Consider the following 25,517-nt stretch of genomic DNA (forward strand, 5'->3'; position numbering starts at 1 on the left):
AAGCCAGCCCAATTAACTGTTGTCCTTATCACACTTGCCTTGGTCATGGTGTCTGTTCACAGCAATGAAACCCTAAGACATTAGTTGGTACCAGAGACTGGGGTATTTCTGTGATAGGCCTGACCATGCTTTTGTTTGAAAGAATGTGGATTTTGGGACTTCAGATTTCAAAAGCAGCGGAATCCTTTAAGTGGGACTTAATGAGCCATCCTAGTAGGAATGTGGAAAAGATCGTTTTGATTTGAACTATACAGACCTGATCCAAGAGGTTTCAGAGGAGAAGAATTTCAGTATGTGGCCTAGAGACTGTTTTGTGGTATTTTGTTGAAGAATGTAGCTCCTTTTTGCCCTTGTCTGAAGAGTCAGCCATTACCTGAGGCTAAGGTAGAGAGATTTTTGTTTTTGGGTTTTTTTTTTTTTTTTGGTTTTGTTTTGTTTTTTTGTATTTTTTTTGTATTTTTTTTTTTTTTTGGTTTTTCAAGACAGAGTTTCTCTGTATAGCCCTGGCTATCCTGGAACTCACTCTGTAGACAAGGCTGTCTCGAATTCAGAAATCTGCTTCTGTCTGCCTCCCAAGTGCTGGGATTGAGATTCCTGTTGATTACATTGACAAAGGACACCTTAAAAAGCCCAGCAATGACTTTGTTCTCTGGTTAAGTCTCATGACGAGCATTTTGAACAAGCATAGCAATCTTAGAAAGGGAAAGTATAAAATATATGGTATTAAATTATTAAAGGGGCACCAGGAAGTGAAATGAAGATGAATGCTATGTTCTGGGAGATAGCATATTAAGGGAATGAGACTTTGGAGCAAGAGCATGGTGGTACCCACCTTTAATCCTATGAGACAGGCACGGAGATCTCTCATTTCAAGGTCAATCTACAGAGCAAGATCCAGGTCAGCCAAGCTTAGGTAGTGAAGGAGTTGGAAAACAGAAAGCTGGTGATAATGTCATAGAACAAGCCCCAGCAAGCAGGAGAACATGACAGCTTCAGCCATTTGCACAGCTTGGGCCATGTGGTTCTGGCTTTAGAGCTAAGACTAGAAGGGACTCCTGGGACAATTGATGCTGGTGAGCTGGAGCTAAGAAATTAGTCATGATTAAGAAGAGACCAGCATCACTGAAGTGAAACCTTCTGGGAAGTGTTTTCTGAGAGCACAGAGAAGCTGTGTTCCAGAGATAGCCAAGGTTGTACCTCGTGTTGCAGCTGGACTTGGCAATGTGTAAGAGTCACCCAGGTGATACTGGTTTTGAAGGCATGAAGGAGTCATGAAGAGCAGCTGAGGCTTGGCACTGTGAGAGGCCATGGAAGGCCATTGGTGAAGGCACAGCCTCAGTTGCAACTGATAGCACAGGACTGAAGGGATCATGCAAAGGCGTTGAGGCTTGGCACCATGAAGAGAGCCTACGAGAGGCTATTGGTGAAGCTTAGTTGCAGTGGAAGACCCCAGTGTACTGGAGATTCCAGTACCATGGGATGACCACCAAGAAGAGCAGAGGCAGTGGAGTGGATCAACCTGAGCCTGGAGTGCTACAGAGGGCAGAGCTGGAAAAGTGAGGCCAGTCTTTTGGAAGATCTCAGAAGATCATGATTAATTACAGAAATAGGCTTTATTGAGCTGTCCATATGTGTTTTTTTTCAAGTTTAAGCTTAAAATAAGGTAGACTTAATAAATACTTAAGTCTTCAAACTCCTCAGAGATCTGCTAAATCTGGAGTTTAAACATGTTCAAAAGACATTCCCCACAATAAACAGAGACACCTCCTAAAAAGAAAACTTTAAGGTCTCCAAAGAAAGCAGATGGGACACCACACTGACAACTTTACCTGAAATGTGGTGACGCTAACCACTGGACGAACTGCCCATGCCTCACCTACTGACAGGAACCTGTACAAACTACAGACACTTTGGGTTCACTGCTGTACTCTGCCTTGTCAAACTAAGGACAGATTTCCCAAGTTCCTCCTCCTATAGGAAAAATTCCTCAAATCTAGCCGTGATATCTGAGGGTCCTCTGCTCTGTGGGACAACTGAAGATTAAATGCTATTCTTCTCTGACAACTTAAGACAGGCGGCTTCTGCAAAGAACCATGTGAGCCTCAACCTACTAAGTGAGGCTCTGCCAGTTTAGTTGATACAAAAGTCACTTATATTCGGCTTCCTACTCAAAATCAATCCTTCACAGACCTCTGAGGACATTGACGACCAACTGTTGCTTTAACTGCAGCTGCCTGGTAAGTCTGCTTCATGGGTACCATTCGCCTTGCTGACCGATTTCATGCTGAGGAAGATTTAGAGTTCCTAAAGTCTAATAAAGTAATTTAAAGTATATAATTAGTAATCCAAGAAATAATTGGGGACCAGTCTAAAAGTCCCTCTCAGTTCCTGTGGGGTAGGCTCCCCTTGTCTTGATGCACATCAAAGACGATCCTCCTACTTGCCCAACCTCACACCCCCTACCCTCAGCCAGCCTCCGAGGCCTCACATCTGTCATTCAATTCCTTTTATACAAACGGCTTCTACCTCTCAGCTCCTCTCCCTTATTAATGGTCAGAACCCACTGGAACCTCGTCCTTGGTCCAGGATCTTCCCACCATTGCTGCTGCTGCTCCACACCCGGAGTCTCTAACCCTTGGGCTATCCTCTCCATTAGCCGTGACAACACCACTCCCTTTCCAGTTCTAAATCTTAAAGACGATTTCTTCTCGATACTCCTGGATGTTGTTCCCAAGGCCTTTTGTCTTTACATAGATGGATCCTGACACTCAACAGTCCCGACCCTGACTAGGAGTGTCCCCCTGCCTCAGTGTATACATGCCCTCCTCCTCTGCAGGCCCTCCCTCTCGGCTAGCCAATCTGACCCTGTCTCATTCCGAAATTTCCTCAGTTCCAGAAGTCACCAGATCTCTCCTTCCATAGCTCTCCTTCCATAGCTCAACTCTGCTCCCCCTAAGTCACCGATCTAGGATTCTCTCTCATGCCAACCCTTAGCACATCACTTTACACCACCTTGCCCGTCTCCACTCCTGACCGCTGTCCTCATGGCCAATTTCCTCCACACACGCAGGGTCCCTAAATACTCACTCCTGACCCACTCCTTGTACCAAGCCACTTCTGGATCTCCTCGTGACCACCTTCCTCCCACCCAACAGTTTATGTTATGTGTTCACTGCCCTTCCTTGACAAAGGGCACATTAATGTAGAATCATCTTTTTTCATCTCCAAGTAAAGTTTTAACATCCTCCAATAAAGATATTGATGTGTTAAGAAAGTGTTGTAAGATAAAATCATGAAAGTATTTTGAAAGGAATGTCTTAAGAACCTGATGAAACATTTTTTACTCGTTTCAAACAGCAATCAAATTGGTTAGTGCACAATATTGATTGTTGACCTATTGCATGACAAACCTTTTAGGCAAAATTGATAATTGTTATCCAAAAGATAAGTTGTTAAAATTTGCTTCCATACATGCTTTTGTATTTCCTGTAAATTTATACACGCATCCCATAAAGATTGCATCTACTCTGGGAGTCATGTAATTGGATCACATGTTTATTCTTTTGAGTTTCCCCCTGCTTCAGCACAGATAATTGACTTGGGTGCTATAGTGGCTATTTTTAAAATGTTAAAAATCAAGCTTTTAATTTGTATACTGATTTTATATATATATATATATATATATATATATATATATATATATATATCATGGCTTACAATTGTTTGAAATTGTTCCTTTTTTAGATAATGCTAATTCTTAAATTTTACAATTATTTATACAAATACAATTCAAATTAAGAAAAGCTATGTTCCTCTAAATGACTGTCCTCTGGACATTTAAGAGCTTATCCAGGGGCTGGTGAGATGGCTCAGTGGTTAAGAGCACCGACTGCTCTTCCAGAGATCCTAAGTTCAATTCCCAGCAACCACATGGTGGCTCACAACCATCTGTAATGAGATATGACACCCTCTTCTTGTGTGTCTGAAGACAGCTACAATATACTTATATATAATAAATTAATAAATCTTTAAAAAAGAACTCATCCTAGATTGCCTGAACAAGACCCCTTAAGGCAAGGTCATAAGAGATTTGTGTCACAGGCAGACTACAGGCCTTACACAGGAACAATTGGCTATACAATCATATTCTTTACATCATCAAAATAGTAATGGCTTGAGAACAATTTTATATTTTTAGAAAATGTGCACATCAAATTGTAAAGACTTGTTTTCTGTGTCCTTAATTTCTACCTGTACCACATAATGGTGTTAATTCTAGAGGTGTTAATCAATTATTACAAATGAATGGTACTCATATTTCTGATTTTAGAAAATTAAAATATGTGCATGTGATTAATGATACATTTTTAGGCTTTCTAGTCGCAACTGCTCTAACAGAAAAGCAACTAAAAATGATACATTTATTTTCTATGCTTGTATAGACATTTCCTATATTATTGCCTATGCTTGGTGTTGCAATTTAGATTAAAACAGATAATGGGCCAGGCGGTGATGGCGCACACCTGTAATCCCAGCACTCTGGGAGGCAGAGGCAGGCGGATTTCTGAGTTCAAGGCCAGCCTGGTCTACAGAGTGAATTCCAGGACAGCCAGGGATACACAGAGAAACCCTGTCTCAACAAAACCAAATCCAAAAAACCAAAAAACAAACAAACAAACAAACAAACAAAAAACCCCCCAAAAAACCAACAACAAAAAAGCAAACAGATAATGGAACTGGCTATTTATTACAGTCATCAAACACTTGAGATGTTTTGACATCAATTTAACAACAATTTAATTCTTAATAATTCTCAAGGAGAAGATATTGTGAAATTTTAAAATAATATCTTCTTAAAAAACAAAAAGGGAGAAATTATATCCCTGTGCATATTATTTAAATCATGCTTTTATATTTTAAAGAAAAATGTAAAATTTGGATGCCAAGGAACTTCTTGCTGAGTGTCTATAGCATCCTACAACTGGGCATACTCATGCCTAGGTGAGATGGAAGGATCCACTTATTGGCATATGGCATGATCCTCATCAGGTATGTAATATCAGGAAGAAGGCATGCTTGTGTTTTTTCTGCAGAATTCTGCAGAAGCATGTTAGCTGCCAGAGTGATCGGTGTGGCATGCTGAAGATAATGTCGACTCCCGGCTTGCTGAGTGCCCCGACAATGGTGACTTCACTTGCCTATGTCCCAGATTAGATACATTGCCTTGCTTCAAGCTTTTAGACCCCGTGGAACAGAGAACTTGGAGACTGTTAAAACTGACTTAGAGATTTTTTGCACCAGGGAGCCAGGAGACTCCACAGCCTTCTGTGCATAGCCCCCCAGGAGCGAGTGATCCCCCAGCAGCGCTTTCACTTCTGAGTGCAGAGGTGAGATCTCTACCTTCTCTCTGGAGAGTACAGTACACAGGGCATAAGATCAGTGGATCAGTTGAGTTGGAAGTCTTCCCACTGCCATTTGCACCAGGGAGCCAGGAAACCCCACAACCTTCTGTGCATAGCCCGCCAGGAGAGAGAGCTCTCCCAGCAGTGCTTTCACTTCTGAGTGCAGAGGTGAGATCTCTACCTTCTCTCTGGAGAGTACAGTACACAGGGCATACGATCAGTGGATCAGTTGGGTTGGAAGTCTTCCCACCGCCATTTGCACCAGGGAGCCAGGAAACCCCACAACCTTCTGTGCATAGCCCGCCAGGAGAGAGAGCTCTCCCAGCAGTGCTTTCACTTTTGAACTCAAAGGAGTAAGGACACAGGCTTACAGGCCCACAGGAGGAACAAATTCCAGCCAGAGACAACAATACCAACTAGCACCAGAGATAACCAGATGGTGAAAAGCAAGCACAAGAAAACCAACAGAAACCAAGGCCACATGGCAACATCAGAACCCAGTTCTCCCACCACAGCAAGTCCCAGATACCCCAACACACCAGAAAAACAAGAGTTGGATTTAAAATCCTATCTCATGATGCTGATAGAGGGCTTCAAGAAACACTTAAATAACTCCCTTAAAGAATTACAGGAGAACATCGGTCAACAAGTAAAAGCCCTTAAAGAGGAAACACATAAATCCCTTAAAGAAATACAGGAGATCATGGGTCAACAGGCAGAAGCCCTTAAAGAAGAAACACAAATATCCATTAAAGAATTACAGGAAAACACAATTAAGTGAAGGAACTGAACAGAACTATCCAGGATTTAAAAGTAGAAGTAGAAACAATAAAGAAATCACAAAGGGACTCACATCTCTGGAGTTAGAAAACCTTGGAAAGAATTCAGGAGTTATAGATGCAAGCATCAACAACAGAATACAAGAGATAGAAGAAAGAACCTCAGGTGCTGAAGATACCATAGAAAACATTGACTCAACAGTCAAAGGAAGCCGGGCAGTGGTGGTGTATGCCTTTAATCCCAGCACTTGGGAGGCAGAGGCAGGCAGATTTCTGAGTTTGAGGCCAGTCTGGTTTACAAAGTGAGTTCCAGGACAGCCAGGGCTACACAGAGAAACCCTGTCTCAAAAAACAAAAAACAAACAACAAAACAAACAAACAAAAAACAGTCAAAGAAAATGCAAAATGCATAAAGCTGGTAGCCCAAAACATCTAGGAACTCCAGGACACAATGAAAAGACCAAACCTAAGGATTATAGGTATAGACAAGAGCAAGGATTTACATCTTTTTTGTTGTTGGTCACTCTGTAGACCAGGCTGGCCTCGAACTCAGAAATCTGCCTGCCTCTGCCTCCCAGAGTGCTGGGATTACAGGCGTGTGCCACCACTGCATGGCTGAGGATTTACATCTTAAAGGCCCAGTAAATATCTTCAACAAAATTATAGAAGAAAACTTTCCTAACCTAGAGAAAGAGATGCCCATGAACACACAAGAATCCTTCAGAACTCCAAACAGACTGGACCAGAACAGAAAGTCCTCCTGGCACATAATAATCAAAACACCAAATTCACTAAACAAAGAAAGAATATTAAAAGCAGTAAGGGAAAAATGGCAAATAACTTATTGTCCCTTCCCCCACAGCATTGAGCTGGGCTTCTAAGCCCATTCAATCAGTCTGCGACATTCCTGGCCGCCACCCACAGCCTTCCGCTTGTGTTATCCCCGGCCTTTGTTCTTCTGAGAACCATACAGCTGCTTTCACCTGGAAATCAAGGCTGCCTCAGGGCAGTCTCACCTGGAAACATCCTAGGACCTGTAAGACATGAAATCCTTTAATCCCAGCAGGTGACCCACTGAGAAGAGGAGCCAACAATTTCCCAGATATCTCCTTGAGTCTGGGGTGAAGGGTTTGCCCAAACTGTTAAAAGGTCTGACCGACATTAAAGTTTTGGCCTCGATCAGTGAAATATTGTCCTGGCCCTTCTTTCTTTTCGCCCCTTCCCTATCTATCCCTCACCTTCTGTTCCAGCAACCCAGTTCGTAATAGCTACAGGCAGCTCTGCAATACAACTACTTATAAAGGCAGACCTATCAGAATTACATCAGACTTCTCACCAGAGACCATGAAAGCTAGAAGATCCCGGGCAGACCTCATACAGACCCTAAGAGAACACAAATGCCAGCCCAGTCTACTATACCCAGCAAAACTCTCAATCATCATAGATGGAGAAGCCAAGATATTCCATGATAAAACCAAATTTATACAATATCTGTCCACAAATCCAGCCCAACAAACGATAATTGATGGAAAATGCCAACACAATGAGGGAAACTACACCCTAGAAAATGCAAGAGAGTAATCTTCCAACAAATCCAAAAGATGATACCCACACAAACATAAAAATAACATCAAAAATAATAGGAAGCAACAATCCCTAATCCTTAATATCTCTTAACAACAATGGACTCAACTCCCCAATAAAAAGATGTAGATTAATGAAATATTTCTCATGTAAATCTTCAATTTTATCAGAAAATGTTTGTAATTCCCTTTTTAATTAATTTAGTAATGTTTTTTATGGCTACCATTTTATCTGTGATATTTTTCATGATAATCTTCAATTTTAATGTCTTTCTATATATTTCCTCTATTTTATCAGAAGTGTTTTCAATGTAAATTTGTTATTTTTATCACACATGTTTCTAATTCCACCATCAATTAATTTAGAAAGAGTTTTCATATCTACCATTTTATACATAAAATTTTCCATGAAATAGTCAATTTTAACATGTTTGTCTATATATTTCTTGAATTTTACCAGGAATATTTTCCATGTAAATCTTCAATTTTATCTGAAAATGTTTATTATTCTACCTTCAATCAACTTAGAATTATCTTTATGTCTATCATTTTATCTGTATAATTTCCATGATAACCTTTAGTTTTAACATGTTTTTCTATGTTTCTTCAATTTTTTCAGAAATACTTTCAATGTAAATCTTCAAGTTTATCAGAAAGTGTTTATAATTTCACGTTCAATCAACTTAGGAATACTTTTATGCCTATCATTATTATATCTATATAAAAATTTCCATGATAATCTTCAATTCTAACATGCTTATCATTATTATATCTATATAAAATTTTCCATGTAAATCTTCAATTCTATCATAAAATGTTTGTATTCCATATTTCAATTAATTTAGCAATGTTTTACATGTCTACCACTTTACTCTTTAATTTTCCATGAAAATTGTCAACTTTAACGTGTTTATCTGAAATATTTTCCACGTAAATCTTTATAATTTTATCATAAAGTGTTTTTACTTCTCTTTTCAATAAAAAAATTTAAAAATAACTGACTTAGAAAAAATAATCTAAAGCAGGAGTTATAATGACTCTTCTCTTTCTTTTAATGTGATTAGTTGACTCAATTATGAAGTGGTCTAGAAATAAACCCAATATTGGAGATTCCAATTATGAAGATGGCTAATAATCTTTATCAGCCAGCTGAGCTAATTTAGATAGAGTCTCCATTCTTCCAGAGAAGTAACAGCCTCTCTGTTGATTCTCAAAGACACTTCCTCTGGACTGGGAAGCCAGGCTTTGTGTCTGAAAGTTGCTAATTTGCAACTGAATTATATAACTTGGGCCATCTAAAGGCAAGTTAATCCTGACCTTGTATCTTAAGCAGACTGCTTGTCTACACCCAGGCTTACCTCCTTTGAAAACTGACATGTCTCTTAAAGACACTTGTAGGGCATTTGGCAACAAAGGGACTGTCTGGCATCAAAACCTACACAAGTGGATCTCCTTTCGGGAGCCACATAGAACTCAGATCTATGTGTGTCTGCTTATGAGCCAACATGGGCACTAGTGGGAGGGGCAAGGCAAAGCACTGCAAGGGGAGGATCATGGTTTCTGCCTCTGAGTCCCCTGTGAAGCAAACCTGGTTGCATAGAGGTTGGTGTTTAAAGGCACTCCTTAGAATAACAGCAAGGAAGCCTAGATCCTCTCCTCCATAAAAAGACACCATAAAGTATCTAGGAGGATCAGGTAAATGCTCCCACTCCCTGGTTAATGCCCACCGTCCGTTGACAGTTGCATGTTCACTTGCTTGTTACCTCCTCATCTAAAACTAATAAAAAGGGAGATGTAGAGAGCCATATTGGGGTGCCATGCCACTTGGCAGGAACTTGACATTGAACAAGGTGAAGTTCCTCCCCCAGCCTTTGTGCAGGAATCTCATAATCCCTTCCACCTAAGGTGGAACACTTAGACCAAGGTGAAGCTCATTGTTCTCCAAGGACCTGCAGTTTCCTGAGAGGCACTAGCCACCTGACACTAGCCACCTGTGGAGCAAGCGAACCAGTTCTGGGAGAGTTTCCAGCCTTTGGGGGAAGGGTTTTCTCCCCGCCTATATATTTGGAGACCCCCATTAAACTCTGAGCCTTGATCAGGAAATTTGTCTTGGCTTCAGGTTTCTCCCACCACTCCGTTCTATCCCCAGCTTTCCTTCCAGGTAACCTGGTAACCTGTTCAACGTAACTTTGGGCAGTTACATAGACTCAGTGTCCTGGTTGAAACTTGAGTAGTTCTGGAACCGGGCCTGCTTTATAGAGGGCACACAGTTTAGGCCAAACATACTCATGAGCCTACTGGGTTGCTCTGACCTTAGTTATTAGTTCAACATTTCCTAATTCTGCAATAGCTGCCAACTGAAGGTTAGGTACAGTGGGGGCAAGGACACCATATATTGCCACACCAACCCCAGTAGATTCTGTGTGACAAAAGTGCCACAGGATGAGGCGTTTAACTCCAAGGGGAGGAAGTCTCCTGGGAACAACTGTGGAACTCTCTAGCTAGAGGATAATTCTGAGCTGTAGTTCTCAAAGCAGTTTGTTTTACTTTCAATTTCCTCTTTTCCTCTTAATAGCCCTGGCCGGTTATCCCTTCTTTGAAGTAGAGTCACTGACTGCAAACTCTTTTCTAGGGACTGCAATGCTTTGCCTCATAGTCATTTACATAATTACAACCCCCCAAACAGCATGCAAATTTATATGGCTATGCGAATGCAGATGAGGGTGGCTCTGACACTGTGGTATGGAAAGCATTGATTAAGTCAAGAAGTTTTTACAAGGTAAAAGCTAAATGTTAGATAAAGATTACTCACAGAAACTCTTAAGACTCAGGGGGTATAAGAAACTTTAAGCTCTTTGAAGGTTTGCTGTTAACTACAAGTGACTCTGTATTTTAATTAGAAAGATAGATGTTATCTGTAAATTGATCCTCTAAATCTGTTACATGGGAAACATTATACCTGATTGATTTTGCATTTCCTTGTGCCAAACGGTTATGATAATTGTGCCTGCTTCACTGGATACATCTTTTGAAATGGTAATACCAACTCTTCCTATAAAAATCCTTACTTTAGAGCTCCTAAATACATTCAGATTTAAGGCACCTCTGTGATTGTTTCTGTTTGTCACTCGCCGAACCAAAGCCCTTCCCTCAGCTGGGACAGTCCACAGCAATATATAATTTGAAAGGGCATTAGTCTCATTTGGCCAGGAGAATTCCTCACCTGATATAGGGCAAAGGGAAGGAGCATCATCCAGTTCCCACCAATCTCCAAGGCTAATTTAGTTAAGGTCTCTTTTAATGTCTTTTTTTTTTTTAATCTCCCCTGAACTTTGGGGTTGGTGTGCACAATGTAATTTCCAACCTGCCCCAATGAATTTTGTTACATCTTGGTTACCTTGGACACAAATGCTGGTCCATTATCTGATCCTATCATATGATGGAATCCTATATCTGGGTAAGATATCTTCTAGCACCTTCGTAGCTACTACCTTGGCAGTCTCAGTTTCTGTTGGAAATGTTTCCATCCATCCAGAGAAAATGTCAACAAATACCAAGAGATACTTATAGCCATATCTTCCCTGCTTGAGCTCTGTAAAATCAAGTTTCCCAGTAGGCTCCTAGTCTCTTACCTCGCAGTCAGGAATTTGGATGTTTTGGGGGTTGCTGGGAGCCTTGGCCAGCTTTAAAGTTTGTCACTATATCCTCAAGAGTGTTGTGTATATCCTTGAAGGTCACCTTAGGTGGTCTCACAGTGTCTGTCATTTCATTCCCAGTGAGTGACTCTAGATCTTTCTGAGAACAGTTCTTGTTAAAGAGGTAGGCGATATTAGCTTACCTTTAGTTGATTGCCCATTTAATTTTTTTCTTGTACATATCAGTTGCTCTGGGTGGTTCAGGTAGGACAGTGACCAATCTAGAAATGGCTGTTCCCTTTAAGGTTACCCCCTTAGCAGCCTTGTCAGCCAATTGTTACCTCTAGCCATTGGTTCCTTTTTGGTGTCCTGTAGAATTTTATCTTTATTTTTGACAGTCCTTCCTTCTGCTGTTGGGAGCCCTCCTTCCTGGTAAATGGCTCCATGTACATGAGCAGTTGTAAATATGTACCTGGCTGTCCCTGCTCCCCTCTGGCCCTCATGGATGAAGCTGCTTCTGTCCGTAAACCAGGTCTGCTCTGTCTCTGACAGAGGAGAGCCTCTTAATCAGGTCAAGTACTGTGTACCTGGGCCAGAACCTGGTACTGTCCACATTGATGGAGTGGACATCAGTACTAGTCAAGATCAGGTAGAAGAGTTGCAGGGTTCAGGGAAACAGGCAGATAGAAAATGACTCAGCCAGGGTTGATTAGTAGAGTCTGATAATGAATCATGCAGGTATTACTGAGCCATCAGTCAGGAGGCTGCTTGAGTATCCCTTCAATTGCATTGGGTGTAGTCCTGGTCAAATTCTGTACCAAAGTTAATTTATCTACATCTTTAACCAACAGTGCTGTGGCAACAATAATACGCAGGCAGGTGGCCATCCTGCTGCTACTGGATCCAGTGTCTTTGATAAATAAGCCTCTGGCTGTTTCCATGGTCCTCGAGTTTGTAAGGCCCCTTTAGCTACTCCTCCTCCAGCAATCTGTTGAAGCTTGGAATTTCTTTTCTCTTGGATCTGAGGCTTTGTTGGCTGGAAGGACTCTAATCAAATCTCCATTTGATGTCTTTCCTGTCTTAATCTTTACTTTTCTGCACTCTCTCTGCAACTTTCACTAGATCCCTCAATGACTTCTCTCTTAATCTTTTTTGAATCTGTAACTTCTTCTTAAGGTCTGCCATTAACTAATTGATGAAAGCTAATGCTACTGTGCTAGAATTCTCTGTTTTCTCAGGATCTATGTGTATGTAGCCTTACACACATAGTCTTTATGACCTGTTCAAGAAATGGTCTTGGAATTTTATCAATTTCCTCTCTAATATCATATCTAAACCTTGACCAAATTATTATTATTATTATTATTATTATTATTATTATGGGTTTTTTTTGAGACAGGATTTCTCTGTATAGCCCTGGCTGTCCTGGAACTCACTCTGTAGACTAGGCTGGTCTCAAACTCAGAAATCCACCTGCCTCTGCCTCCCAAGTGCTGGGATTAAAGGTGTGTGCCACCACCACCGGGCTTCCTTGGCCAAATTATTATTGAGACCTGCTGAAAGAGCCTGGTGCTAAATCAGGAGATGTTCCTTACCTTCCACCATATCTGTTCACACAGGTTTCTCCTGTCTCCTCATAGTCTGAAGGGAAAAGACCTGCCTTTACAGACTAGAGGACCCTTCACAGATCTCTTCCTGTATTTCCTGGGCTCTGTTCAGTTCCTCCTCCTTCACCTGCAACCTTGGCATCACCTCAACTCCTGGATCCTGTTGATGTTGATCATTGTGCTGCCCCAGGATGCCGTGCACAGTGCCTGGACATCTGTTTTCATGGGTTCTCCTACCAGGAGCTCTGAACCTGGAACCACTAAATATCACATCCTCTCAGTGTAATAGGCTCCTAGACCTCAGTAGGCCCTCAGATCTAAGCATAGTTGACTCCATTATCAAAGTACCATTCAGACTATAAACCTCAGCACCACATAAAAAGTGAAAACAAAGACCTTGTCCATCAAAGCCCATAATTCTGGGAAAGTATCTAAATGCACTAACCTTGCTTTTTTTTTTTAAAAGATTTATTTATTTATTTTATGTATATGAGTACACTGTAGCTGTCTTCAGACACACTAGAAGAGGGCATCAGCTTTCATTGCAGATGGTTGTGAGCCGCCATGTGGTTGCTGGGAATTGAACTCAGGACCTCTGAAAGAGCAGTCAGTGCTCTTAACTGCTGAGCCATCTCTTCAGCCCCTAACCTTGCTTTTGGGCTTTTAGAGTTCCATTTCTGGCTAACTGTTCTTGTTAACACAAGTATGTCAACCTAGGATATGGTTTATGTGCTTAACAGCTCAGTCAAAAAAAGCATGAGGCTACACTGAGATTTTGATTACTGTTGTGGTTGCTGGCTAGCTGATAAATACTTTCTATTGGCTCTAACCCATGTCTGAGTAGTTCCTCTAGTGGACATCCCATAACATTACTGGAAGTTCCACAGATATTCCTAGAGCAGGGAAGAGTGTAGTGTCCAAGGAGCTCCTAGGTTGTGTGACCTGAAATGTTCTAGGTCCCTTTGATTAACCTCTACCTCATGCTTCAGAGGAGTCTGATACTTCCACCCCAAAAGGAAACTAATTAGAAAGTCACCTCTGGAGGTAAGTCTGGTTAAGGTACCTTCCATTTAGGATATAAAAAGAGGCTTGATATGACCACAAATTCAGTAGCCAGACTTCTCTGTTCTGTCCAGGTGTATGAACATGTGGTGGTCCCCTCTGGTTGTCTTTACTGCGTGTCTCTCTCTGTGTTTCTGTCAGTTCTATTTCCCTGTATTGACAAGTGGCTTTCTCGGGTGTGGGACCTCATCTCACCCCCAACCTTATGGCATGTGTCTTCTTGTCAGGGACTTGAATTCTTTTGGTCACCCAGGTCACCCAGAGAAACCCTCAAACCCTTCGCCTGTCCTACCCCAGAGCACTTGCTTGCTTCCTTGCTTGCCTCCCACTCATGGTCTGAGTCAGACCCAGGCCCTGTGTAGAGGGGGGAGGGGAGGGGCCTCTTATGCACCACTGTGGTCTGCCTTCTGAGCAGCATGCATACAGGGAGGAGAAATACTTCCCAAGCACACACTGCGGGGCTCCCCTGCCCCACCACCTTCTCTAGGCAGCCCCTGGGAATGGGAGAAATTCCCCGGGGTAAAAGAGGAAGTTCTGTTTCTTCCTCTTTTGTAATTGGTGTGACCTTCCTAAAAAGTGATCTGCATAATTGGAAAACTCGAAACTTATCATTCTCCAAAAATAGTAGAAAAACAACCCTGAAAATTGTGGAATAGGGTCAGCGCTCAGCCATGCAACCTGGACAGAATGGATTTTCACTTCTGTCCATTACTGACCAAGGAGACTTTATATAATTTTGCTGGGTCCTTTTTAGAAGGATTGAAAATTGCTGCTGCAGGATTCCCTTTGTCACCCAGTCAGACCCAGATAGTAGAAAATAGTTAGAAAAGTTAGAAAACTGTAAAGGTATAAATAGATTATATTGGCAGGAGGTAGCTCAAAAGGTGTTTGACAACAGAGAGCTGACTGCAAGTCAAGACCTTTCACATAAACTGAAAGTCACCAGCACCTTCTCTGATGATGAGATGCAGTTGGACTTATACACACCCTGCAAAATCTTGGTGTCCTGTGCTCTGTCAGAAGAAAAATTTCTAGCTGAATGTCCTGACACAATTAAAAGATACAAGTGCACTATCTCTTGGATTGACAACAAAGGGTATAGTTGCCAGTTACCCTAGAGCACACCTCTTCTAGAGGTATAGACAGAAACCAACCCACTAGAACCGGCCCAACACCAAGTTCCTATAATTGTTCAACTAACCAGTTCAGCCACTCACATCCAGATGAAACAATACCCAGTAAGCCTGGAAACACAAAGACATTGCAGTCCACACTGCCTGGTTGAGAGACCAGCATCCTTGTGCCCTGCCAGTCACTCTAGAACACACCTCTCCTGCCTGTGAAGAAACCTGGGACCTCTGATTCTCTTGAGTGTGATTCTTCCAGAGAAACAGGTGTGCTCTGCCTTGCACCTGACAGTTGAGCTTTTCAGCCTCCCATGGGCAGAGGTGAGACAACCCATCTGTGCTGTCACATGGACAGGGCCAGAGGGAGGTTACAGCAGGCCACTTACCTGGACCAGGTTGCCCTAAGAATTTAAAAAATGTCCAATCCTGTTTGATGAGACACTACATGCTGATCTGCTGCTTGCCCTTGTGTCACAGTCTTTCTGGGATCATACTCTTACAATATGTAAATGACCCGCCCCTAGCCTCTAAAACTAAAATAAGTTATAAAGGGCCACTGAGGCACTGCTGTAAGAGTTACAGACCTTGGGCTACAGGATGTCAGCTAAGAATGGCCAACTTTGTATACCCAGAGGCTCCCTATCTTGGGAGCCTGATTCAGAAGCCATCCTTCAGATACCAACTCCAAAGACAAGTTTGTCTAAGGGTTCCAGGGTATAGTTCAGTATTGCTGCTTTTGGATAAGAGTTTGCAGAAATAGCAAGGACTTAGCACAAGAGGGGCATTGTCGCTGAGCCCCTAATATGGACTGAGGCTAAACCAAAGGCTTTTGAGGCTCTGACTTCAAAAAATCTCTGACTTCAGTGCCAGATGTCTCTAAACCTTTTCATTTGTTTGCCCATGAAACAAAACACATTACAAAAGGGGTTTTAACCCAAACAGGGCCATGAAAAAGTCCTGTGACATTCCTGTCCAAACAATTGGATCCTGTAGTCACAGGATGGCCCACCTGTCTAAAGTCTATTAAGGTGGCTACCATTAATTTAATAAACAAACACAACAACAACAAACACAACAACAACAAAACCAAGTTAATTCTGGGTCAGGATCTTATACCCAGAGCACCCCACAGTGAGGTTGGATTCTCCTCCGAGGAATCCCAGAATGCTGGCTAATGCCCATGTGACTCTGTACCAGTCCTGTTCCTGGACCACCTTCAAGGTTTCAGAACCCCACCACTTTCAATCCTGCTATACATTTCCCCAGTAATAACACACAAATCTTCATGCATGACTGTCTTGAGGTGAAAGTTGAAACCAGCTGTGTGGATTCTAGAGTAGTTACTTTAACTGAAATGTTTTTAGCTCAAACCAAGTTCATCATCCCAGAGAGAAGGACTGATCAGTCTAAGCCAGGTTCAGATGGGGAAAGGAAGATCACTGCCATATATAGAGAGACAGTTGCTATGCTTTTACCACCAAACATGTCCACAGTATATATAGAGAGGGGGCTTCTCTCCTCAGAAGAAAGGACACTAAAAACAAAGAGAAAATTCTTAGTCTTCATAAAGGCTTTTTGACTTCCCCCACAAACAAGAGTGACCATGTTTTGTAGTTTACAGTGATTGTTGACAAAGTTTTTCTGATAAAGTCCCTTGCTCTGGCTGTCCCCCTTTATTAGCCTGACTTTATCTAGACAGTCAGAGAACATCACAGAGAGACGCAGGGATGTGAAAGGGTCCACACAAGCTGCAGACTAGCAGTGATGTGCATCCTCTGCAGAGTGCAGATTAGACCGGAATGCCCATGCACTCTTGAACAGTCTCGGGGTTGAGCAGCAGGTTGGAGCTGCAGACTCATGTGGTGAGGGAGTGGAGTAGGGGTCTCTAACCCGAGGTTCATGAACAGAGCCCATCCTACCTGGACATCCTGAATATCCACTCTAGGACAGCTCAGCTTGACCAGTGGCAAGACAAGAAAGGCCACTCAGGTGACTGTCACATAAGAGTTGGGGATGATTTAGAGACAACTTAAGGCCAAGGAATGTGACCCTGATGCAGTGCGAAGCATTAGCTGAAGGAGCTTTAGGAGCAGTTGTGTGCATTCTGGCATCTCCTAGTGGAGGGGTCAGCAGCCAAGGAGTGACTGTCGTGGTCACCCAGTCACAGTCCACACACTGGAGAAGAGACCTGGCCCCATAATTACACTCACCTGTCTGCTCATCCCCTTTTCTAGGGGCTGAGATCTTCCAAATGAGCATGTGACTTTGTGGCTTCTGAAATTGTCTACGTGGCCAGGATAGACAAACCTTTCAGGACTGCAAAGCACAGGGAAGAGAGTAAGCAAGCCATGCAGACAGCCCTGGGTGACTTCCTAGGTGTGGAAGGACAGCCACTGTTCCCAGATAATCATTACTTGACCACCTGTCTTGTCTCATTAGGGGAAAAAAATCATGCCCTAGATAAAAATTGTCAGTTTTAACAAGGTTCCAAGTTTTAGAGTCAAGCACATATATCACTTTTCGGCCTTTGGCTCTTAACCAATTGTAGAGCTGCACATAAAGATGACAGAATCTAACCCATGATTGTAATATTTTTGAGTTGAAGCACAGATAACTTTGTCCTTAGTTTGCTGCATGTATAATCATCAAAAGCATCACACACATTTGCATGATGATCCCAGAATTGCTTCACCTGACCATGTTCTGAGAGTTTCAAATTGTTTTCTGAGTTTTCCTGGGGAGGTGTGAACAAATGCCTATTTACACCAGGTAAGGCAAGGTCCTAGGGATAGACCAAAGAAATGATCTTACCTGAGCCTAGCTTCACTTCCTGACCAAATGAGTTTATTCGGGTTACTTACAGGACCATACTTAAGGGGTTGCTTATAGGAGTGTGGGTGACTTAGAGGCAGCTCTTTCATGGCACAGTCCCCATAGCACAGATGACAATTCATAAAACCTGTGTCTCTGGAGATAACTGCACAAGTTTTGGGAGGGGCAACTTCATGGATGTTTAAGGCTGGAAAACGTCATCCATGGGAATGGGAGATTTATGCTCTCTCTGAGGCAGACCCATGCTGGACATCCCTCTTTTCCCTGGAAAGGATCATCTAAGGATGTTCTCAGAAGACTTCTCAGAAAGCTCCGGTGGCCTCATCTCCCGTGTGATTGGTGAGATGGAGAACACGCCCATTGTCTTTGCTCTTTTCTCTGCCCCTCCTCCTGAAGGTCCCACCCAGAGTCAGCTCCTCTGTATGGCTACACCTTGGAGCACTGCTGGATACAACAGGCATCAATGGGCAGCACAAAATCTTCATCCTGAGGGTAATAAAACCCATCAGAGAATAATGACCCAACAGTTAACCAGAGAGATAGTCTGAGGGCCATTCTGTCCTGTATGCAAGTTGGGCAGGGTCACCATGAACAGGACCATCCTTAAAGCTCTTCTGGGAATTGAGAAGCAAACAAGAAGCCATCTTGGGAAAGAACAACACTGTTTAGGTGCTGTCTTGTTCCATCTACAGCTGAGTCTCATAGAGTCCTGAGCCCGTGGCTCATGGGTGAGAATATACCTGAGCTCTCTGTCTCTCTCCCTAACTATTAAATGCTTTCTTGTACAAGTTGCCTTTGTCATGGTATCTTAGCACAGCAATAGAAAAGTAGCCAAGACAGCAGTGGGCACCAGGGAGAAGGCTGTTGCTGTGACACACCTGATCATGCTGGTTCTGAAGGACTGGAGGACTTAGGAACTCAGGACTTGGAAAGTGGTTGGACACTAAATAGGACATCCTAGTAGGAGCCTGGAAACCAATAGTGCTGACAGCAGAGTTGGTCCATGGAGATCTAGCTCAGGAGGTTTCAAAGGGAAGTGATATTAGCAACTGTACTAGAAAACACTTTGCATTATTTTGGTAAAAAAAAAAGTGTCTGCTTTCTGTCTCTATTCAAAAAATCCCCTGAGGCTAAACTGAAGTTTTAGACTGCTTTTGTTGGCAGAGGAGATTTCAGGATAGCCTAGTATTGACTCTGCCACTTTGTTTTTAGTAACAACTCTCATGCAGATCTACCACTAAGAAGAAGAAACCAGTGAGCACTATTCCCCTATGGCCTCGAATCAGCTCCTGCCACCAGGTTCCTTACCTCTTTGATTTCCTGCTATAACTGTGTTTGATGATAAATTGTCATGTGGGAATGGAAATGAAACAAACCCCTTCATCCAAAGTTGCTTTTGTTCACAATGTTTAGTCACAGCAACAGAAACCCTTGCTAGTACACTAGTTCTGGTGAGTTTCTGTAGGAGGGGAAGGACCCACTGACAGGAACTGCCAAACATGTGAAACCTGGTTTAAAGGAGACACAGACAAGAGTTTTCCTGTGTGGCGGGAGGTCTGGAGACTCCTCAGATATTGGAAGTTTTCATTAAGCCACATGGCCTGCTGCCCTCCACTTTCCCAGGCTATCTTAACTCCTCTTGAGAGGCAAGGCTAGGAGGACAGGATCTTTGAGCATGACCCCCAAGACAGAGTCAAGAAGGAGAACAACTTATACCCAGGTGCAGCAGAGTCCCCTCTGTCTGTTTTGGGAATTCCCTTTCTGTCCTCAACTCAATGGGCTCTCAGTGTGGAAGCCCAAAGTTCTAGGCCACACTCAGGAAACAAAGAGAGAAGAGGAGTCAGTACCTCTGGAGGCCTTGAAGGCTGCAGGGTCCTTGGTTCCTCTCAAGGATCTCTCAAATGTCTTCCTCACTGTTCTGTGTGTGTCCAGGCTAAAAGAAAGAGAAAAACCACTGTAGGATGCAGTGTGGACAGCTGTAATGAGGGCTGGTGTCTCATTGTTCTCTCTGAATACCATAGCAAGTAAGGTCAAAGGGTGACTACACCTCCCACATCACCTGTCACCACCTGTGACAGGGAATAGACATAGACATGGCTTTGAGGTCATGAGAACAGGAGAACTGTTGACTTGGGGTGGCTTGGTCAAGGACACATGCCCCCTTCCCTCCTTGACCTTTGCTGTACCCTGAGGTCACGAGAGCTGGAGAGATGTCCCTGTCCCTCCCCAGCTGCAGCACTTGGAACAGCTGGCTGTGCTCCTTTCCTGGATAGTACAGCTGACCAGGACAGGTCAGTTCTAGCTTGACCTGGTGGTGGGGTGTGGTGGAGTCAGAGGCTTCCCAGAGAAGTCCTTGTGAGGATCCAGTGTTGATATTGTACCAAGAGTCAGGGGCCTCGAAACAGACTAAAAACTCATTGCAATGAACATTTGCAAGGAAAAATGTGTTGACAAAAGTGTGTACTGTGTGACACACTGATACACTAGAGCTTCCAGAACAATATATATATATATATATATATATATATATATATACATATATATATGAATATATGTGTGTGTGCATGCATGTGTACATGTATGTGTGTGTGTGTTTGTGTTTCTATCTTATTCTCTTTTGTGGGGAGATCACAAGGGCAGAGAAAGGATACAAAGAGACAGGGAGGCGAGTATGATTGGGGTGCATGATGTGAAATTTGCAAAACATCAATAAAAGTTTGTTTTTTTTTTAAAAGAGTGCCTGACCCTGACTATCCCCAGAGCTGCTGCTTAAGGAGTCTGTCCTGGGCCTCCCCTCAGTCTTCCCTCACCCTAGACAGAACAGAGCCCTGCTGTTCTGTTAGTTCCAAGGAAAAGGTGGTCAGCTGGAGAAGGGACTGAATCTGCTCAGGAGAGATGAGAGGCAAGGTTCTGGCTCCTGGCATGGGAACTGTGTATAGACATGACAATCAGTGACATCATCTGAAGGAGTATGGAGCACGGGTCTGCCTGCCATGCTAGGTCCCATGCCTCTGTGAAGAGAAGAAACTGAGTCTCACACTTGCTCTGTCCAGCATCGAGATGACACTTATTCTAGTGCAGTGAGAAGGTCCTGACAGACAGAGAAGCTGGTCCCTGGGACATGCTCTGAGCCTTCCCAGCCTCCTACTATGCGCTACATAATTCTCTCTTTCAGTAAAACATGTTTCCACAGGTAGCTGCCCATAGCCTCGAAACGTATTGAGGTACCTTTCACTGGTGAGAAAGCCTGAGTGTTTACCGTTCAGCTTTGCCTTCCATCCTTTGTCTGTAGATTCTGACAGATGCAGGGGACACACTGCTCTTAGCTTTCTGCACACATACCTAGGCTCTCCTTCAGGCGTCCAGTCCAAGGCCATGATCCTCTGACAGGTTCTTTGTACCGCCCTAGGATCCCCATAGTGAACCTTTTGCATCACAGAGAATAACCACCTCAGGCTCATTTGATGACATCAGTGTCCCTTTACCAGGACAGCAGAGCACTGACTACATGGAAGCCCGTGGATCCTGTCATGTGGGAAGGAAGGCGTGAGGCCAGGCAGTGACAAGGCACCCCTGCCAGGACACACGGAGCTTTCTTTTGGTCCATTACCCACAGCTGTCCTGCCCAGTCCTAGGCCAATAAATGTTCACCTGCTGGTCACCATTCACCTCACGAGGATAGTCGCTGTGAGTACCACAGCCGCCTGCCTGCTGAAGGATTCAGCAGGATGATGAGGCTTAAAGGGGGTAATATAGGGGGTTAGGTGAGTGTGGCTAGGTGGCGTGGGGGAAGGTGTCCAGGCGGGCCCTTGCCTGGGCACCTCTGCCCCTGAGGGACCACACACACACAGACATGGTATAGAATAGAGTTTATTCAGAATAGGGGATGGGAGTTAGTGGTAGAGAGAGAGAGAGAGAGAGAGAGAGAGAGAGAGAGAGAGAGAGAGAGAGAGAGAAGAGAGTGGAGGCCGGCCATGACCACGTGGAGGGGGGGAAGAGCCCCAGGGGCAGAGAGGTGAGAGTATGTGGGAGAGCTGAGAGCAAAGAGGGAGAGGAGGAGCAAGTAGCCCCTCTTATAGTGGGCCAGATCTCTGGGGCGGGGCATACCTGGCCATTGCCAGGTAGGTGTGGGGTGGAGCTTAGACAAAACCGCAACACCTGCCCTGTGTAGAAGCACCTTCTGTCAGGCTGTCCTTCCTTCTTGACCCTTTTCCTTCCAGACATGACTTTCCAGACTTGGAGTCAGAAACACAATGACTGAGTGACCCAGTTGTGAGCAACCAAACACACGGAAGGCCGATGACAGGGTCTTGCCAAAGGCACCAGAATGACAAGAGAGCCTGCTGTCCCTACCTCATGTTCTGTTTTATAGGCTACAGGACTTAGAGCTGCTCAGGCAGAAAGAATAGGATTTGGTGTGACCCCCTACTTGGGTGACACACTGAACTCTGAGTTTCCTGTGTCTGTGTTGCTCTGAGCTGCAGGGATAGCCCAGTGGTAAAGCACTTATTCAGTGCAGAGGTCCTGGGACTGATGTCTAGTACCACAAAATCAATGAAAGGAAAAGAGACAGGAAAGGCCAGGTCTCCCTCCCACTTCCCTTAAGCCTCCTACTAATCTGCTACAAAGCCCCTTGGCTGTGTGCGCATGTGTGCCAGGAGGCAGTGTGGGAGCCCCGCCCTTCCCTCTGATGGCTAGAAGCCCAGGCTGGGCACCTCCCTTCCCTAGCTGTGCACCAGCTCTCCCTGTGGAGCAGGGTAGAGGCTCTCAGCAAGTCCTGCTTCCCAGTGGCTGCAGGGCGTCTTCCTAGGGCTCAGGACAGAGTGAACCTGAGAAGTGTTACCTCCCAGGAGCAAGTTGAAACCCATTTACCCTGGACAGATGGCCTTCTGTCTACTGCAGCCCCTCCCTCTTTCCGATCCCCTCCCCCTCCCCACATCCTTTCTCCTCCCCCTCTTCCTTTCCCCTCCCCCACCAGCAGCAGCTTCCATGGCTGCTGCACTATGCTGAGGCTCTTCCTTCACAGAGAATGTCACCCGTTTCCATGTGGTGCTTTGGAGACATTCATGGGACACTGAGTCACTAATTTCTGAGGACACAGCCCCATCGAAGGAAAAGTGTGGATTTTAATAGAAAATATTTAAAGTTTCTAGGACTTTCTGCTTTTGCAGAAACAGAAATGATTTTCCCTACCTCCACCTGTGGTCTGCCCTTTGACCTTTTGATTACCTGGTCCATAGTGCTGAATATGTAGTTTTACATCAGTTCTCTCTGCCCCACATTACTCACCCAGATGTGTTACACTACTCACCCAAACACACTGGAGAGCCTCTTCTTCTCCACCCCTCACAGGCTGGGCAGAATCCAGGGAGTCTCAGGGGAGGCAGACCTGCTGTCTACCTGCTCAGCCTCAAAAGACTCAGGTACCCCCAGGCCTCTCAGAGACACATGCTGAGAGACACAGGGTGTGGCACAGCTCCTGGGCACCTTGTATCTCCCATGTCAGTCAACATTTTGTCTCATCTGACCTTGGTGGCAATAAGTACCCAGGGCCAACCTCAGGGTGCACAGGACATGTGGACAGGACACGTGGACCTGTTCATGGTCCTGTGGGCTCTTGCTTGCCTGCCTGCATGCCTTCCTCTGCAGCCTTCACATCCTCCATTTCCAAAGGAGTGGGGACCCCCAACAGCCATCTAATCCTGGGAGCCTGCTGGCCAGGTCTCAGGCAGTCCTTGAGCAGAGTCCTGGGAAGCTTGGTGATCTCATCTGAGAGGTCTCTACCCTTTCTTGAACTTATGGCAGAGAGAGAGAGAGAGAGAGAGAGAGAGAGAGAGAGAGAGAGCTCATCTTGTCTGCAGGTCTAGACTGTGTTCTCACCTGAGGTCTAACCTTGACCATTTCTCTCTTCAAGAGCTACTGGGAGGATGAACAGGAGGTAGGGGAGCTTGAGGGGTCCCCAACTTACCTGAAAATCTTCCTGCGGCTGAGGGGGAAGAGGACACAGCTGTCTTTCCCGTGTGTATCAGCTCACTAGCAGGACATCAGGATCCCAGTAAGAAGCAGCTCCCTTCCTGTTATATACACAGCCACCGAAAGTGAAAGTCCCATCTTCTGGAGCAAAGTCAGACCCACACGACAGTATGACCACTTGTACGGAACCACCCGAATCCCACCCTCCTGACTGACCTGTGGAACAACCTTAGCTCCACATCCCATGCCCTTCTCAATCCCTGACATCTGGTTGGGCTTGAGGAAGAAAGACCTGCCATCACAGATTGAGAGACACTCCATAGATCACCCTGTAAGTGACCCTGATCTGCCCACTCACAGTGTCCAGCAGAAAACTGCTCTCTCCTCCTCTACCTTGGCTGCCCCTCACCCTGGGTCTCTTGGGCAGACAGTGGTGCTGCTGTGTCTACCATGTCTGGCACCTGGATATCTGCCTATGTGGCTTCTTCTGTCTCAGGCCCAGGTTCTGCATCTGGAACCATCATGCCCTGCTTCCTCTAGGATGCCCCTGCATCCTCCACAACACACTCCTCTGGTACTGTGTTGTCTCCTACAGTACTTGAGTTCCAAGTCCACGACTTTGCCAAATCTCATCTCTAAGCTCACATGGCTTGATGGCTGATGAACAGCTCTCCCTTTCTTTTAACAGAAGGGACTTTAAGCAAGGCTGGATGCAGGGACCAACTGACCATTCCATCAGGATGGGCATCATCCCATATGTGTGTTCCTGGGGTTTGATGGCCATCTTAATCCAGATTCCCAGGGAAGGATAGCAGGTGACCTTGGTCTTTAAGCTGCCTCTGGCCTTTCTTTTAATTTACTATATGTTGGAATTTTAGAGTCATTTCTGAAAAACAAAACAGTGTTTTATCAAATCAACATGTTCCACCGTTGATAACAGGGGCTGTGCTCTGATTTTTTTTCCAGGTGGGAACAGGTGGACTGAGAGGTAATGCCTTTCATACCAGAGCTCAGGGACCAGTCGAGACTCATGCAGAGATCCATATTCAGACAGTAGACACTTGTGAACACACACTTTTTTCTAACATTATCATCATTTTTTTCTGTAGCTGTTCTTTTTCCCACTTCCCCACTTTTCCCAGTGTATCTTTATCTCGGTCATTAGAGGACAGCACAGAGAGATGCAGAACCATGATAGTGTCCATGAAAGCCGTGCTGTCCATGGGCTGGTCATGATGGAGACCCCTGATCAGGGTGTGGCCTGAACTGGAACATTATCACGCTCCTGATTAGAATCAGGGTGGGGCTGCAGGACCCTGCTGCAGATCTGAAAGAGACAAATAAGAAACCCCACCTCCAGGTTCACAAGCAGAGCCTGTCCCTCAGTGACATGCCAAGAAATGTCACCCAGGGTGCCTGCCACTTCAGAGGTGGGGATGCTGAGAACACCTTTGGTCCAGAGGTGATAACAGCCAATGGGAATGCGACCTTAATGCAGTGGGAAGCAACCCTGCAGT

At 44.4% G+C, this 25,517-nt stretch overlaps 2 protein-coding genes across 4 annotated transcripts in view; both read right to left on the reverse strand.

Moving 5' to 3' along the window:
• LOC127667561 (apolipoprotein L2-like) overlaps positions 1-24,067 on the reverse strand; it is a 45,798-nt gene extending 21,731 nt beyond the window's left edge. The window contains exon 1 of one of the 2 annotated variants that reach the window (XM_052160652.1): positions 23,996-24,067. The gene's annotated coding sequence lies outside the window, so the exon portion shown is untranslated. Of the gene's footprint in view, positions 1-19,874; positions 19,961-23,995 lie in introns of those variants that run through there. The other variant, XM_052160651.1, reaches the window with a different exon arrangement.
• The window catches only part of LOC127667560 (apolipoprotein L2-like), a 75,096-nt gene extending 51,013 nt beyond the window's left edge, over positions 1-24,083 (reverse strand). The window contains exon 1 of one of the 2 annotated variants that reach the window (XM_052160649.1): positions 23,996-24,083. The gene's annotated coding sequence lies outside the window, so the exon portion shown is untranslated. Of the gene's footprint in view, positions 1-19,874; positions 19,961-23,995 lie in introns of those variants that run through there. The other variant, XM_052160648.1, reaches the window with a different exon arrangement.
• Positions 24,084-25,517: the final 1,434 nt, after the last annotated feature.

Source organism: Apodemus sylvaticus, chromosome 17 (genome assembly GCF_947179515.1).
Source record: "Apodemus sylvaticus chromosome 17, mApoSyl1.1, whole genome shotgun sequence".
In the NCBI taxonomy this organism is placed as follows: domain Eukaryota; kingdom Metazoa; phylum Chordata; class Mammalia; order Rodentia; family Muridae; genus Apodemus; species Apodemus sylvaticus.